Raw genomic sequence first — 16,549 nt, forward strand, 5'->3', positions numbered from 1 at the left:
TGAGGTGGCAGATTCATACAAGCTCCCCCCTTCCTTAAAAAATATTAATATATGAAAATGCACCACCCTGGGGATAAGACAGGTATCAAGTTTTTGAAAGGATGTCACAAATCCATTCAGTAAATGAAAGAAAATTCCACCTGGAGGAAGCTGATAATAACTAATTCTGTCATCAGTCCTAAGTCACTACGGAGTACCATGAGAAGCACGCGCACTTGCTTAATCAGCCATTGTATGCTAGCTTGTACAACCGAAACGATCTTCACCATATTTCGATCAGAATTCAGATGCCTGCGAGCGCATTTTCACGGATAGAATTGCCAATTTGCTGAATAAGTATGTTCCTGGTCCCAAGGCACCAGTCTTTTGATATGGGCTGTAACACACCTGGTAGAGCCTTTTATAAATCCAGCATTCGGCTCACCAGCAGACATACAAAAGTCTGTCTTGTGCTTCTAATGTGTTTTGCCTCTGAAAGAAAGTCCTGGAACTGAAGAAGGTTCTCTTGCATTCCCAGCCTGGCACTAAAAGTAATCCTTCAAAAAGAGGGTATCTTCTTACTCATTTTTGTTACCTAAACGCAGAAATTCAATTTGTAGCAGCATCCATCCACCTACGGGCCATGTTTCTCGCGTTAAAGAACTAGGCCCTGCGTGGGCATCTCCCTACCATTCTGGAACCAAGGTGACCCAAAGAATCATTAGTTAGATGCAAGGAAAAACTAATGAGATTCAGTGTCTAGATTCACAGACAACTTTTGCTGACATGCTGCAGATGGCTCCAGTGTTCAATTTAATTTAAATGCAAAAGTTTGATTGGCACATGCAGGTATACAAGTTAAAACGTCTGCAAAGAGGAGGAGAGCTGCATTCGCTTTTAAAAATGACAAAGCCTCTAACTCTGGTTCCTACACCTCCGATAGTTTTCCTTTCTTTATACAAGAGCAAAGGGAAGTTCATGTTGCTGGAAAAAAAGAGGGGCAATTGTTATTTTCGAAATACATGCCAGAAACGTGTATTAAGCTGTTAAAGGACTTGGGTTTCCGGGAAACTCCAAAAAGTTTTGTACACCTGGGCAGTATTCAGCAATAGTGAATGGTCTTCTTCAAGACAGCTATAACAAACTGAAGGTTTTGTCTGCCGTTGAGGTACTGAATGCACCTGCACTAGATGATCTGGAAGAGGAAATTGTACAAGGCATTGACGATGATGAGTATGTAAAGAGTAAAGATATTAAAACACAGGATAAAGATCCAATCCTGGAAAGGGATGAGGTTGAAGATGCACATGAAGCTCAACAGGCATGAAAGGGGAAGTGGAAAATAGAAAGTTTGAGATCCGAGTTTACCCCGAACCACTGTTGGTCACATGACCAGTCTTTCTCATCACATTTTAGGTTTTCGACCTGCGTTTTCAACGTGGAGAGGTAGGTTTTCACGTATGTCATCTACTTGAAAGCTTTTAGGGTATGACTCTTGTTTTATCTCACGTAATGATACAAAAATCTTGTGGAGCAAATCTTTATCCATTAACGCAGGTACAAATTCGGGCGAAATGCTTAATTTGATAATAATCTTTATTTGATAAATCCTATTGGATCTTGAAAACAAGTGTCATTCATGGCTGCTGATTGAAAATGGCAGCCGTAAATTTGCAAGAAGAACTAATGTAAGAATTTACAGTTCTTCACTGCTAGATAACCAAGTGTTACTGTAAATTACTTTTATTTTCACTGATTGATATTTCTTCTATTTCTTAATGGAAATAAACCTACAATGTCTAAATTTCGTTGGCCAGAGGCTTGACACGAGTAGGCTCTTGCCAAGGAAGTCGCCCAACATAACCGCAAGGAAACCTGATGCCTAAGGGGAGGGACTGCTGTGAAAGTATGGGTTGCATTTTAACCAAATACAAAGAAGAAGACATGAAAGGTTTAAAGAGGTAAGTTTGCTGTTGGTTGGCTTGTTTATACTCACAACTGAGTAAAATTAGTCACAATTACAAATATACAACAAGTCCATATGTTTGTTTCTCTTATTTCCTTCCTTTTCAATAATCTTGCTCTTTCGATGCTTAATTGGTAAAATGTATAATCTATCACAAAAAAATTACACCGAAAACATGATTTATGACCTACAGATTTGTTTAAGGTTATAATTTGATGGTGACATGGAGTATAAAACCAAATTGAAATTTTGACTCTGGCTTACATTTTTTCACGCTATCATTTAACTTAATTGGCTCCCGGCTTCTCATTTAGTTTTTATACAACACCAGCTTAGCATTTATGTCAAGAGTTTTAATTCTGTCCTTTATTTTGGATTTATGATACCTGGTTTGTAACGGGTTTAGAGAGGTCAACGAAGGCTGATTCATACTTGGATACAAGCACAGATGCAAGTTCAGGCATATCAAGCAGTGCTGTCAGAACACGCTAGCGACTGCCATAGTTCAGTTAAGGCCCCACCACCGGCTACTTTCCAATGAGATCACAATAAATAAATACTTAGCAACAGAACTTTGTCAAATTTTACAGCCCGCTATTTTTTGGTTAAGCCATCTACTTGAAAACATGCTGACCGCACTGATCAAACATGCTACAACGTGACTACAGTGTTTATATTATTTTTTTATGATTTTGAAGATCAAAACATAAAGGAAGAATTCACTGAGATACAGCAGTTATGAGAGAATATCTTAGTATACAGAATAGATATGATAGAGACGCAGCAGATAGAAAAGGAATCAAGAAAAAGGGAGCAGGACGACAAAAGGAGAGGGAGGAGATGCGGCTATACTAGGACTGGTATTCCTGCACGCACGGCTGTCAGTATTTCTTGTAGAAGTCTCTTGTATGTCTACTGACCTGCTGTCCTTTGGTGACCTAGGAACAAAAAAGTTATGCATCCCAGTTCCTGCTTTTTAAGACTCAGATTTCACTACAATGATTTTCTGGTGTTTCTTTCCTCGTGCATGGCTTGGAAGTGCTTGTTTTTCCATGTTCCCAAGCTGAAAGCCAGTTGCACATACTTTACAGCGTGCTTTATCCTTATGACTGGACCTTGCAATCCAGGAAGAAAACTGTGAATCCTTCAACCAGTCCTCATTGTACAATGTCTTCTTTAAACTCGTACTCGGACTATATTAAAATACACAATTGCTGCACTGACAAATGCCAATGAAGACCTATATTTATAACTTATTTCAAACTTACAGGGGAACTCTAACTATAAAGTTTGGTTCAACATGTGGTTGTTCTTCTTTAGCTGTTTCAATTTCCCAAGCAAAACAGTGTTTGACAGACCACTCTACGCTCCACCACGCTTTCACAAAAATGGTCGCAAGAAAACACTGGTTCTTCCGATTTCTATTTCTTATTTGGAAGCTAAAAATTAACAAATGCCACTAACCTAAAATTATGGGAATCTAATTTTTCCGCTTGGCCCAGCCACTTAGCTCGATTAGCTTGCTATTTCTAAGTGGCTGTGCCCTCTTCTTTAGTAATTTTTCTTCCTTGTATTAATGTAACACTGTATAATTACTGGGCAGTTATAAAGATTGTTGTTGTTGTTGCTAGTAACCGGTGCCGAATGTTTCCTTTACTTCAGCAACTGTATGGGTAAAGATCGGTACTACATTTCTACTGCACTGCCTTTAGCAAAACAACAGGCTTTTGAGCCAGTACCATGCACAGTACCCTGAGCATGAACAAAATCTCATTGTTGAAGAGTTAGTGAAGGAAACACGTATCCACCGCATACTTTTTGTGACCATCGCATTTGACCTTGCGATCGTCTGTAACAACATCAGATGAGTAATCCACATATGAGTCCCCCACACAATGGACGATTACTGCCAAGAAGTAAGCTGGAAGACCATCTCTTCCAGCCCGGCCTGGGCAGATATCTTTTACAACTTCTACAATATCTCCAAATCCAGAAAAAAAAACATGCCTGATGTAACGAGGAACAATCAAAACAGTGCAAAAGGAAAATGATTCTCAGCTATTTTGACCATGATGTCCCCAACAATCATTATCCTGCTCACATGTCCTGTGACTTTCACAGTCATCAGTGCAGGTGTCCAATCATTGCCACGTCATTTGCGTTTGTGTGTTACCTCAATGTCACTGGGATTAACTTTAGCATTTAACATGGCTGCCAATTTTAAGACTACCTCTTCCGTCGTTGAATAGCATTAATCTGGTATCCCATGAATTTCTAGGCTTTTTTTTTTCTTCGTAAATCACCGAGCGCCGTGTACAGCTTGTCCAGCTCTTCCACTTGCTTATGGAGTTTATCTTTAGTTTCTTAAAGTTCGGTCTTCAGAGTTTCATTAGTTTTTGACACCTTTGTTAATGATGTTTTTAAAATGCTGACTTCTGTGTCTTTTAACTGAAGAGATATTTTTAACTGTTTAACGTCCTCTCTCAAAGTAGAGTTCTCTTTCAACAAGATGCTTGTGACCAACTTTTGCTCTGACTTTTTGAAGGTCCGCTAACATGTCATGTATTTCCTAAAGCATTGGTTCTTCCTCCAAAGCTGCATCAGATTCTTTACGGTCCACCATGTTATCAGTATCTTCTTTGTGAGCGTTTGATTTTTTATTTGGCCGTTTTGCAACGTTTGTCTCTTCCTCTGTCAAAACTGCGGTCTCAGGGTTGTTTTTCTTGCAAGTCATAGGCCCATTAACCAAAGATTTTTTACTGAGAGAGAGGAGGGATGACACTGCTCAAAATTCACGTCCACTCACACGGGCTCCACACATGCTCCACATCACATCTATGATATCATCAAAGTGTTTCCTGGTGAACACAATTTTTTATGCCTAAACTTTGTTTTCCAATGTAAAAAAAACAGTACTAAAATCACATTTGTCGAAAAATGTTTGAACTCTGACAAACAGATAGATGCTTACCTTGCAGCTGCCACTAATTTGGATTATATTGATTTCTCAAAGTAATATTAAAGTAACGCGGAGCTTGTGGCTTTTGTTTCACTTACCTTCCAAGATATCCTTGATCTATATCTTTGGTCGGCCATGGTCACAAGAAAGTTACCCAATTGCGCAATAAAAAACAATACAAGTGTTGATTGATTGCGTTATATGATGCTTTGGAGAGCAAGGCAAATGAATGGTATGTGATGTTACGTATCAATGGCAAGTCATCACCTAGAGAGATTTTGTACAAAATTAGAATACAAAATGATAGAGTCTGTCTGCAATGATTTTTGTCACTCCAGGTTGAAAATAAAATAAAAGCCGCATGTTTACAAGTTTATTTCAGGTACCCCGCACGCCATGTGTGTGTGGGATGTGCCAGAAATAGAAAATGAAGTAAATAAATCGCCTTTATTTAAAAAGGTGGCTTTGGTCTTTTCCTGGTGATCTTCTTTAACACACCTAACTAGAAATAGAGAAAGCCGGATATAGCTTCCTTACTATTAGATTGTGTGATTTACTTCATTATCGCCAGGAAAAGTACACTTAGCACTGGACCAGAATACTTCGAGTTCACCCTGTTAATTCTTCAACTCATTTGGGTTTTCTTCTAGTTTAGCTTGAGAGTATAATAAACATTTAACACTGAAGACTGCAATGCCGTGTAATGATCTATATGCATTAGGTTGGATCAACACAAACAGTGATAAGAATAAACCCACCACTGTTCGGACAGATCAAACAATGTTCACCAAGGCATTCTCTTCCATTCTCGGCTAAACCTGGCAGGATCAGCGCTCAAACTAGAAACCAGACGCAGACAGCTGTTTCAGTCTTGTTGGCCCTCGTCACTGCGCCGTAGCTAAAATTCAATGAGCCCTCGTTACACTTCATCTATCTCGTAAGTGTTGCTAGTCACTAAGATTGGATTGCGCAAAGGCCACGTCACAAACAATTGCGACAAATGGTTAGGGATAGAGTTAGAGTATATTAGAGTATATTAGTTCAAAAAGAAAAGTGGAATTTATAGATTTTTTTGGATGGTACAATCCACCTGAAAATATGAGGCTGTGTATTTATTGGCACTTGCACCCAGATCATGTAATTTCCCGTGGCCGTGCAAAATAACACAACCAACAACTGTGTGAGCCCACATTTTAGTAAATTGCAGTTTACCAATCCGTTTACACAGTAAACACTTTATAATCTGAAAGTGACGTATTAAAGCTAAAGTTACTTTGTTATGAACGGTTACAATGGAAATAATTAGATTTACCATTATATGGCAGTGTGTTTGTACGATGGCGCTAAGTTTGAAAATATATAGTGCTATTCATTACCCGGAACTTTTTCAGTGGTTTGTAGGGATGGAGACGAAGAACATTGGTAAAGCGAAAGGCCCGCTTCTACATAAAGTGTCATCACCTTCGTTGAATCCTAAGAAGTCTTGGTTGGCTCTTAATTCCGTTCTTTGTACTGGTAAGCCATCGAGACTATGTTCTTAAGGTTTTGACCAGATATTTTCTGATGAATACTGCCAAGTAGAGCTGGACGATCTCATCAGCGATTATGGCATTCCTACCTCCACCAGTTGGTTCCTCGGCCGCTGGTCGACGAAGCGAAAAAGTGTACATAGCTTCAGCCTTTGGCCTCAACCTCGGTATCCTCCGCCAAAATTCACTCCAGGGAATACCATTCATCAATTCGGAAGATGCTGGCTTGGATCAACAAGTTTGATCTCCGTGAAACAGATGAAGAGCCGCAGGTAAACCAGGGGCTGAAATGCCTCATGGAAGCATTACAAGGACAGCTTTCAGTGACATCCAAAGAATGTTCCGCGCTGCAAGGCCAGATGAGTTACTAAAAAGAGAACTCTTTACCTAGTTTACCACCAACTCCACCAAGCACCCCCAGCCCGCCTGAACCAAAAAGCACGCCATTGCCCATCCAACACACCCTGCCAAAATCCAAGGGGAGAAAGGACTCTCTGGGAATCAGGGAAACAGCTGTAAATGCTATAAAGGAAGTCTCCACTCTTTGCGAAAGCAATGGAGAATCCCTTGGTTCCGTTCTTGGGGAGTGCTGTTGCTTGAATGGAAACGCTGGCTGTGAAGCCCATGAAGTTGTTGTGACTACTTTTGTCCAAGCTGCGTTTTCCAAGCTCTTGCCTGAAGGGGCGTGGGACGAGAGGGTAAAAGCCTTGAGGGTTCCACACTGGCATTACCTCCTGTTCAAGCTCAAGTCTAAGACATCAGACAGTGCCTGGCAGGACTTGATCAACCTTACTAAATTAGGGAGAACAGGGGTAAGTTCAACATACATGTAAGCTTACTGCATGAGTTAATTTATGTGAATTTTGTTGCCTCATCACACATCATAATAGACCTAACTCCTGGTAGTTCTATTTTTACAGTTGATTTTCATTGCCACCATGATGGTCGACAAAGCAAAAGAAAATTTGTTCACAAAGTTTGCATAAGAATATTTCAAGTTTACTCCCAGAGGAGAAAAATCTTATGTTTGTTCCTGTCCACCAACATGGCCGCCATAACGTCACAAGCAGACCATCAATTGGAAAGGAATTTAAAGACAGAACCGAATTTTTTAAACTCAATCATAGGATATATCTGTGATGATTAACTGCCTGAATCTTTGTGGAATTTGCTGATTGGAAGTGCTAACCTGTCAACTCACGTCTAGTTGTGTCAGGATCGACGTAAACCTTTTTTTTCACTTCAGGATAGTCTTGAAGGTACTCTCTCAAAACGATTGTACATCGTGGAGCATTGAAGAATTTGCTAGACAATTAGCATTTTCTTACGATTTTCCTCCAACATTTTGACCAATTCAAGTCTTTGTCCACGAATTGAGTCAACCATGCACACAGGTGCAAAAGACATGCTTCAAATAAAACCACTTGGCAGGAGGGAACGTATTGAGAGGAGCATGCGAGACCATGTCCCTTTATCATTGGTTACCTCAATCGCAAATATTCTTTTGTTTGCTTCAAATGCCTGATCGACCTCCGGAATGTGTCAAGGTCAAACATGTGCGATGGGAAACAAGATCTGAAAATCATCGCATGAGCTGTAGATGTTCTTAGAAATTTTTGTGTCCTCCTGCGAATCCACTTTACAAAATCCTACAGGTTTGAATGTGAATTTCACCATGCTTTATATCTTTATATGTTAAATTGTCTATATTTGTCATATTTCAAATACCTTTGGCGAAATTTTCAAAAAACGAGAAATTGTGCTTTAGTCATGTTTAGTGACTCGCAGTTCGCGTAGCTTCACCCCAGGTGAAAATTGAAGGAATGTGCTTTTTAGGGTCTGTCTGAATAAACTTTTCAATTAAGAAAGCTTATTGTCTGTTTATCTGTGTGTCTTGATTCACGGAATTTCTTCACCATGCGATCTTATGTAAACCATGGGAGAGCCAAACCATATCTATTACTGTCCCCTGTGTATTAAGGTGTAAACAAACCGAAAGCCTCCAGCCCATACCAAATTCGCCCAACTGACAACAAGATCAAATTACTCTGCACAATTTTGGCACTGACTAGAGCAGTTCACTAACCCCTCTAACTTTGGTACAGCATTGCTTCTTTACTGCAATATTCTACAAAAATACCATGCAAGTCACAGACGGCCTTTTATTTTATTTTCTTCCTACAGAAGTAGCTACATGTAGTCCTTGACTACCTATTTTTAGAGTTAAGTGCATAAGTAAGTTGGACGAGAGAGAAAGGGTCCCATTTTGTCCCCCTGCCACCATTTCATGTGCCTTTGTGATGTACCATTAAGTTGTCAAGTCTCTTAGGCCTGATTCAAATGCCATAGTCTTATAGTCTTTTCTTACTTCGCCTGCAGAAAGCATTTGCAAGGTAGGCGTGTTTTTATTGTCAGCCAGAAGAAACGATGTACAAAAAAGTCTTCCATTTCACTTTTTTTCACAAGAGATTGAGAAATGTCCCATACAGACTGGAATCGAATGAGAAATGCCATTACAAATTGGAAACCCAACTAAATGCAGCAAGAACAACAATGACAAAATGGGTTTTGACTCCGCTGTCTTGTGTTGTTGGATAAACCCGCCCGGCAGATTAGTATTTTCAGATAAAAAATCATTAACTACTTTCAGCCAGCAGAAATTCCAATTTTTCAAGCAGAATTTGGGCAAATTTCGGAAAAAAAAAGAAAACAGTAACGAAGAAGGTGTAAAGATATAAGTTCAGAGTAAAAGGAACTTCCCAATGGTAATATGCAGAATCTGTTGATAGCGCAACAGAAAAGAAAATAAGACAAACATTACGTACATTGTTTGTTCTAGTCTGGTGGGAGGCCTTAGGCCTCCCCAGAGAACTGTTCACAGTTGACTCAGCCCGCTGCGGTAGTGCCCTTCGCGTTCACTGTTTCTGCTTCCTCCTTCGGCTCATCCATGTTTGGTGTTGACGATGCTCATTAAAGTGGTATATGACAAGACGTGTGCTACAATGCATATGGGAGCCCATGCATGTGAGCATGCACAAATTAATCCTAGGAAAGGTGTCATAAGCCCATTCATTGAGCAGGTGTTTACACTGAATGGGTATCTGGATTCCTAATCATTTACACATGTAGATAACCCCAGGAACATTCCTGATTGAATATTTACAAAGCAGGCGAAAAAATATCCGGATTCGTCCTAATCTCTCTGAATTCAAAATTTTTCAGATTCAAAGTTCCCACTTTAGAATCCAGATTCAAAATCTCCCCAAGACATGACCAAACTGGGGAGTTTTTATTTCGGAGTCATCTACTTATATGTAAACGGCAAAACGAATCTGGTACTAAAACGTATCGGATTTGTCACAAATCCAGAACAATTTCCTTTAGTGTAAACCTAGTGTGAGAATTTGGTAATGGCCGATTCAGTTTGGAGGGTTTTCCACTGGGCTTATGGAGAATTGCTGCAAGGAATGCGCCGGTTTTTATTTATCTTATTTTACTTGATCGTTTATGTGACAGGACGTTCAATCACGCTCGATTGGCAAAACTTGATTGTTGCGTTATTATGATCGACTGAGTTTGGCAATCAGATGAATGGTGTTCGATTAGGTTCGATAATCGTACGTTTACTTAGGTATCTAAGCAAAGAGGCTACATAGTTATTATTGATTAAACGTCAGTATTCTTATTAGCAATCTTAACGGAACTTTATTAATAGTAGATGGATTTCATTTAAAAAAAGAGGAAAATTTGTTAAAAATGAAACTGACAGACTTTGATAGCTCAAGTAGATGAGCCGATGCGTAACTACTTATCATGTTTTACGATTCCACACTACCACTGATTCAAGATTATTGACTTTTTGTCAGAGATGGATCGCGACACAAACGTTAAAGTCCCAGGTGCATGAATCAAACTGTTATCCCGCTCCTTGGAATGCTCAATCGACTGGACCGCACACTACATTAATACCTTTGGCCTCTGATTTTTTATTATATTTCCTTTTCAACATAGTCCAGCGAAAACCAAAGTTCAGGATCATGCCCCAGAATGGATAAGATTAGCAAGAAATCTAGTTTCAGCAAAGTGGTAACTTGACACACATATGCGACTACTCTGTCAGCTAACAAGCTCTAAACACGCTTGGAAATTTTGACCTCTAATTGGGGCAAGAAAATGTCCACTAGATTCCAGTCTGTTTACGGCAAAATGCCGCTCGACCATTTTCATGGCGACTCAGGGGGACCTGAGTAGTCATCTATTTTGCCTTCTTGCGGGAGACTGGTAATGAAAACAAACGTTTGGCGCTGAAAAATAAAACCTATGGCTTTCAAGCTTTTGTTTGATACCTGATTCATCGAGTTTGTCCATATTTCTTAATTCTGCATTCACAGTGAACACAGGGCTCCAAATAACGATTGCAGTTATAAAGTTAAGCCTTCAGTCGACTTCAAAAATGGAGGTAAATAATGCCAAAGGACTCGTTTTGCTGGAAACGGAGATGGTAGAACCACAGAAGAGATATTGATTGTTTATAATTTTGAGTCACTCAGGCTGCAGTCAGGCTTCATCCGCTTTGAGTCAGTGGCCATGGCTTCGCTTTGAGATTGTGTGGTCGCTTTCTATAGAAAATGGAAAACAGTTCTGCTTTTAGTTGAAATTTAGATTTATCTGATGAAATGCACAATTTTCAGCTCACCTCTGATCCATTTCAGATTTTCAATTCAGGTAGAGTAAAGGCTACACAGGACAGCTAACATGTGTTGAAAAAAATCACAAGTTGTAAAGCAATGATACTGAAAATTTTCACGGCTGATCATCCAATAGGAATGTTGAGAACAGTGATATTGCGTGACTTGTGTAATAATAACAATAAATGATTATAACTCGATTTGTTTTCTTTAGTATCAGTGCGTTATCTTATACGCTCAGCTATTGTGGTTTCATATTATTGACAGGTCACGAACACGTTTTTAGCAGTAAATTTTTAGGTTTCGATTTCAGTTTTTGTAATAGCGCTCGTCTCGCAAACATTTAGTTATTCCCAAGATTTGTACCGTCGCTATAGTTCTTCTAAAGCCACAGAGATCAACTCTTCAGGTACAATGACTCTAGTTTTTTATGGTTGTGTTTTTAGATGTTTTTTTCGAATATTACTTTGTTTGTTATTTATCAGCTTTGTTCGATAGTACAATGTGAAGCATTACCTTTTACAGAATCTGTTCATTAAAGATTAAAGAAATCTCTGGCAAGCTTTATGCGTTTGCAACTTTCTCAACCAAGGAAGTTGACAAAAATTCTAGCGCTGTCAAAAAGTAGATTGTGTTTTTCCATTTTGCCTTTGTAAGTTTTATTGCTGTGAAGCGCCGAGATCTGGAGGTTGAATCAAGCGTAGCATTGACTTCAATTGTGAATTATTTCTTCTGGCACTTGGTGTTTCAATTTCTTGATCCTGAAGATCTGGTTGCTGCTGGCGGAGTGTGCTACTTGTGATGGATGTTCATATTCCAGTACCAAGGAAAGCACTCGATCAGGCAAAAGCTCTAAGCTGTGGCAAGCTGGACATTGCGAATTCTGGAAAGCTTTATCAGAAGATCCCGCTGTGGATTTATGCCAATATACACAGCCTAAACCTGAGCGAAACAACCATCTCTTCGGATAACTTTGTTACACTGATGAAGGCTGCAACTTATCTAAAGTCTCTACAAATAAAAAGCTGTGGAAATATCACAGAGGATGCGATTTTTCGCGCAAAGTACTCTCTGCCAAACTTGAGAAGCGTAAACATTTCATTTAATCCCTAGTTTGGGATCCTTTCCATCGCATGTCTTTGTTCATATCAATCCATCCATGACATTTCTTTTTATGGGAGAAGACTGGAATCAAAGGAACTTCTATTTCTTGCCAAGACCTTCCCTAGAGTTGCAAATAGTGGGATAGATCTTCGTTCCGATGACACAGAAGATCATGGCGACTATGTTTTAGGAGCACTACAAACTTCTGTGTCCCTGTTTTGAAACTTGAAACAATTTGCTGCCCGAATATACGTATTTTGTCGCAGTTTATCGACATTACCTTAGGATTTTTTATTCATGTTTTGTTACAGTTTTAGGCGATACCTGAACACGAAACTGCAACTTCACGCCATGTAATTTTAGAAAACAATTTTCTTATTATCAAGCTGTAAATATTATGACGTTTTCAAGGCAAATATGATGTTCAGCAAGAGAAGGCTCCAAAAAGCTCTTACCACACATACGACTTTTTTTATACTTTTATGTACAAAAGTTTTAACGAAATAAAGACATTTTGTGACTTTCTGCCTTGAAATCAACCTTTGCCTTATGAAATTCATCGAAAACATGTTTGAATTTTGCGCTAATAGCAATTTATCCAATAAGGTAGCTCATATTAATTCAATTCTTACATTCCTTCGCGCTGGCTACCAACGGCTTCTGGTTCCGCGGCCCCATTGGTTTCGCTATTGCTGTTGCCCTTAGCGCTACTTAATTATGAATTTTGTGTGTCCTACACACATTTTTAGAGGACTGGGAGACATGGATGTGTCTGAAAGTTGTTTAGATGAGGAGTGAACGGTCACTATGGCTGACAATATTGTCGAAAGTGACAAGACTGTTGTAAATCGGCCTCAACATGTTCACCCCCCCTGTAGATGGTGCCCAGGAGCCCAGCCATTCTCTCCCATGAAGGGACCATTAATGCATTCGGAAAAAAAAATAGAGAACAGAGAGGTCATCATAAAGTGGATAGAGGTTGCACTGAATAAGCTCACTACCCTAGATGGACTTGAGGAGTTTGTTTGGTTTGCAGAGTAGATCCCGCTACCTTATATCACAGGAGAAGCTGATGGAGCTTGTTGGCTCAACATGTGGTTACCAGACAGATGGATGCAGTTGTGACGCCCAGCTTAGTTTCTACACAAAGGTAGTACGGTCCAGTTTAGAACTGACCTGCTGTTGTCAGTTTGGCCATGGAAGAAAGTGAGTTTCAAGTGAAACGCTCTCTCCGCTAACAAAAAAGGAACAATTGCTCTGAATGATGGGATGTTAGCATTTGCTGTTATCATTTCTGGTAACAACTACTCCAAATTCAGTCTGCTATGCCACGCTCTGGGTATGCAGATCATCAGTGAAGCCTCCTTTCTAAGAGTGATCGAGGAAGTTTGGTTGGAGATGAACGACTTAGTTAAGCAGATATTAAAAGACTGCGAGGGTATCTGTCTATATTGGGATGGAAGAAATGATTCCCCAGGCCATAGTGCATGGTACTGTGTTTACACATTGCCTGAATACTTACCAGTGCTGTGGTTGATTTCAAAGTTACCGATAAAAGGGAGAATGGTGGCAATTCCATGAATATGGAGAAAGAGGCCCTGAGGAGACTGTTGGAGAAGCTGGTTGTAGTGTTTCCATTGCATGAATTAACCACAGATGCTTCTTAAGCAGTGATCAAGCTTGTCAGGGAGTTAAAGGGAAAGCAAAGTGAGTGTTAATGAGTGAATCTCTTGATTCATTCAAACTTGTAAGTACAGGTCTGTGTATAGATTTCATCTCCAAAGATGAAATGTTTTGTACATCCTCTAAGAACCACAAAATGGACTGCCTATTAGCAACCATGCGGAAACTGGACATTAAAAAAATCTAGTGGTTCAACTCTTATTTTGCACCTTGCTCTTATTGCCAACTCGAGAACGTGGCGGTCTATACAAAGGTTCTGAAAGAGTTCATAGGAAGTAATACATTCCCTGCGTCAACAACATTATTTTGTTTTCCTCTAGGGTGGACATTAGGATGCAGTTGTTGCAGATGCACTATCCCAGTACAGCATTATTTGTCTGATCTGGCTGTGGCTCTTCATCCGAGTTTTCATGTGTCACAAGTCGTCTCGAAAAATCTTAACTTCCTTGCCCATTGTTTATGAGCAGCACCATCAACACCAACATTTCCTGCCTTGTGTTTTCAATGTGGCGTCTTTGTCTTTCCACGGAACTGGAGGGTAGATCTCGTTCGGAAAAAGGTTGGAAGATTCTAAAGAAATATGACATAAAAAAAGAAAATGTATTTGCCTTGTTGAGAGTATATGCATACACATAATAAAAAGAACTTACCTGATTCGCACATTGTTTTTGACCAGTGCCACATTTTCACCTGTTCTGCACACATGGCAAATTTGCCATGCGACAAGGACAACCACAACTGACTCTATTCTTCTGCTTGGTTTTACAAGCGGATTTACAATCAAAAAATTTTATTTGGTTCTTCACCAATTGGTTCACATACATTTGCTGATGCTTCTGGTTTGGATTCTGCAATTTGAAGAATTGAGTCAACAGATGAAAGGTCAGCTGAAAGGTGAACCGCAAGTATTTCTCAAATAAAATGATATCAGTTCGAGGGTTTTCACATTTCCATAAATATTTCTTCCCTGCTGAGGGCATTCTTGAAAGTTACAACTGAAATGTCCAAGTTGAAAGAACTGTCATCCATTTTCTATCCTGCTGTGCCGTGCGACACTCGTCAGTTCACAAGTTCAGCTTTTGCGCTTTGTTTATCATAACAATAACAAACACACGCAAAGCATGCCGTTCAACAGTCTTTAAACCGCCATTGCAGAGATCAAGAGCCACACGAGTGAAGGTGGCACAAACATCAACACAGACAACTTTTAAGACAGGTGAAAATTATAAAAGGGGTTTATTGCAATGTGCCAATTGTATTTAAGGATGTGAGAGTTTTGTCAGTTAAGTAAATAGGTGAAACGCCCATGTAAGGCCCTGGCCTACAAGAACATGTAGTTACCGCGGGCTGGGAAATATCAATAGATAATATATCGTCAACACACTCTATTAAACCCCTCTCCCTCCTCCCTAGGATAAATAAGGTGGGGGTGGGGCTTAGGGAGTGTTCTGTGGAGTGGCGTAGGGCGGATTTCAAACCTTAAACACTGTTGTGTCGAATTATAGTCGAAAGATTCAAATACTACTTAATGAATAGACTTCCTATAGGCATACTACCTTGTGATACTTTTGTTTTGTTTTGTTTTTTGGGCCTTTGCAAAAAGTATGATGACCTTGGTAGAAATGTACACGACACAATTACAAATTTTAATTCCAAAACGAGGAAGGCAAGGGGGCCTATTGGGGAGAGGGAAAAATTGAATTGCAAAAGGGGGCTTCAGTAGAGATGAGATGAGCGAGGGTTGCAGCCTCTGTTCCACTCAGTAGTATGTTAGAAGTCAACAAACTCATTCAGCCAACAGCCTTAATTGTTTCGGTACGACTGGACGAGTTTGACCTAGGTGACCTTTGTCTGTCCAAACAAGATTCACTAGTTTATCCTTTAGGGACGCATACTAGCCACCACTCTTTATGAGCTCAGTTCTGGCAAGTGTGTCCTTAAAACGTTTAAGGAAGATGGACTTCAAGAAATCAAAAGGTTATTTTCTTTGATGGACACACACTCAAAAAATGGTCCAAATGAACGCACTTGCAATAAACTTAGCTCAAAAGCTTGCTGCAGAGGCCCCAGTCGAGATAAGCAGTAAGGGGGAGACATTCTCCCACTATACGTATGTCAAGTCGGGCAAACAGCTGATGGTTCTAGACACATACAGGAGGTGGAATACTCCCACTGTGATCCAGATTGTTACTTCTTAACTTCTGGACAATTCAGACAATTCAATATTTTGCTCTCGTCACAAGCAATCGACAAGTTAAAGGAAGAACACACATGTAACAGGTTCTGTGATCTACTTGGACTAGACAAGTTTTGAAAACAGTAACTGAAGTTAAGAAGGAACTGTTTATTGTGCATTGGTTAAACCCCTGCATAACTAGTCTGTAGTTGTTTGTAGCTTTTACTACATGAAATCATTGATTATTTTTCCCTTTTCTATTGACAAATGCCAGTCACCATGAATTCAAACACCAAGCAGTGCTACTTTTTCTTTGGCCTGCATATGTAGGACATGTAACTGCTAGTATATCTATATGTATGCATCCAGCAGAGAGCAAAAATTAGTCATTGTTTAGTAGAGTAAATGGAGCAAAATTCTCGACTCTCACTGGCCATCAATAGGATAGCGTACTGATCATAGTTC

At 39.7% G+C, this 16,549-nt stretch overlaps 2 pseudogenes; one reads left to right on the forward strand and one right to left on the reverse strand.

Moving 5' to 3' along the window:
- Positions 1–6,509: 6,509 nt before the first annotated feature.
- Positions 6,510–13,943, forward strand: LOC146487630 (uncharacterized; annotated as a pseudogene).
- A 17-nt stretch (positions 13,944–13,960) lies between these two features.
- Positions 13,961–16,005, reverse strand: LOC146487631 (uncharacterized; annotated as a pseudogene).
- Positions 16,006–16,549: the final 544 nt, after the last annotated feature.

Source organism: Pavona decussata, unplaced genomic scaffold (assembly GCF_977016875.1).
Source record: "Pavona decussata unplaced genomic scaffold, jaPavDecu1.1 SCAFFOLD_14, whole genome shotgun sequence".
NCBI classification, from domain to species: Eukaryota; Metazoa; Cnidaria; class Anthozoa; order Scleractinia; family Agariciidae; genus Pavona; species Pavona decussata.